Source organism: Ochlerotatus camptorhynchus, unplaced genomic scaffold (assembly GCF_037179485.1).
Source record: "Ochlerotatus camptorhynchus isolate MF236.1 unplaced genomic scaffold, CSIRO-AGI_Acam_v1.1 ptg000367l, whole genome shotgun sequence".
Lineage (NCBI taxonomy): Eukaryota > Metazoa > Arthropoda > Insecta > Diptera > Culicidae > Ochlerotatus > Ochlerotatus camptorhynchus.
Genome location: NW_027040855.1, coordinates 2,101,638 through 2,103,511, shown reverse-complemented (window position 1 = coordinate 2,103,511; position 1,874 = coordinate 2,101,638).

Genomic DNA, 1,874 nt, shown 5'->3' with positions numbered 1-1,874 from the left:
CCCCAAACTAATGATCGGTAGTGTTTGTATTAGCTGAGTTCCCAGTCAACTCAAACAATCAATTGATCTTTGAGTACCCATACGTGATCACCAAAAAAATTAGACATTTCCCAATTGAAATTTCTTGACCGATTTTGATGATCAAATCAATCAGGAATTCCTTCTTGAATTGGATTTTGAAACGTTTTAGCACATTTATGCTGAACTTTTAAAATACTAAAAAAAAATATTTACAAAATCTCAGACTAGAAGCAATTGTCTATCGAATGAACGCTGTTTCTTCAAAATCGGGACGAAATGGGAGAAATATTTTTTTTTCTTAAGCGAAAAGGCTCGGGTATGCAAAGGTCAATATCTGCAGAATAACCAAAATAAATCCATAGCAAACTTTTGTCACTTGCCTGTCATTACGCTACACCGGAAGGCTAATAAAACTGAGTAGCTACGCACCCGGTAGAGGATTCGACTAATTTATTGTTTATTGAAAGGTTTAGAAAGCATTTTCCGCATAATATCTCGAAACAATCTACTTTTAGTATAACTCCTACAATGGTAACCTATCAATATGAGAAAAATTGTCCACATAAGTACATATAACCACTCGAACAATCAAGCAAAAATGTGACCTTCTAACTGTGCTGTTCCCTCTAAATATCATCAGTCCCAACATTTAGTACCTGGATAAGAATCACAACAGAGCCACTTTTCCATCGCTAAGCTTCATATCTTCAAGTTGTCAGCATTTATGCTTGTGTGCCCGAAAACTCCTATTTTCGAACATAACTAAAATTTTATCATAAATTTCACTGTAGACTGATATCAAATCCTCCCGACAAACTCTCATAGTGATAAAGCACCGAATCATATTGAAAAGCACGCATCCTCTCTTTGTTCAACTCTTCAAAATCGTTTCTCAACAGCAAAGATAGTATATAACGTGTGTAACTACACAAGTGCGTGTCCCTGGGCAGCTTGGAAAGCGATTCCCCTGTGCGTCACATCCACCACCACCACCACCACCACTACCGACGACCACCCCCTACCATGGGCATTGACATTTTCTCTGACGACAGCATCCGGAACCGGAATACACACTTCTCTCCTCTATCGCGCGCCGTTGCGTTTCCCAAACCCCCGTCAGTAACTTTACAATATCAAACAAGGACCGAACGGATGTATTCAGAGCATCGCCGCCATGAATCGTCAAGGCATCGCACCGAACAAAGGAACCGAAATGCGGAAAACTGCGTGCCGTAATCATCTCTGTAGCTACAGCTTGGTGTGAGGAGAGCCCTAACCGTCCTCCTTTCCTTGCACCATCGTCGTCGATGTCCTCCTGCTCACTGCCATCCGTTCATCCGGACGGTTGGGAGCAAAAGTGAAAGATATATCATTAAGAAGGAAGCCCCAGGATTTTCCAACGCACCGCAAGGCTCAGTTGTTGGCAGCAACACTATAGTGCTTGGGCCTGTCTGCCGGCAGCCTATAGCAGCACCGCACTTGTACCGCCTGACTGGCTGGGCTCGTCCAAATTGTGTGTACACCACTAGAGAATATTATACTTTCGGATTGCTTTCTGAAAAGTGCGTCCCGTCCCGAGCTGCGGGATGAACCGCTTTGGGTATGCAATTTATACTTGCATTCATGTCGAAACTAATGTTTCATTATTTTTTTAGACAAGATTAACCCTCCGGTACTCGCGCTGTTGTACTTTGTACAACACACATGAGTTTTCCATTGCCATTTTGTTGCTGAGTTACCTATCGATCTGAAACCAACGAGTATTCCTAAAAAAACTTGTTTTGATCTAAACAAGCTAAACTTTGATTACAATAAACAACTAAAAATGCGGATAATAGGAAAACTGTAAATGG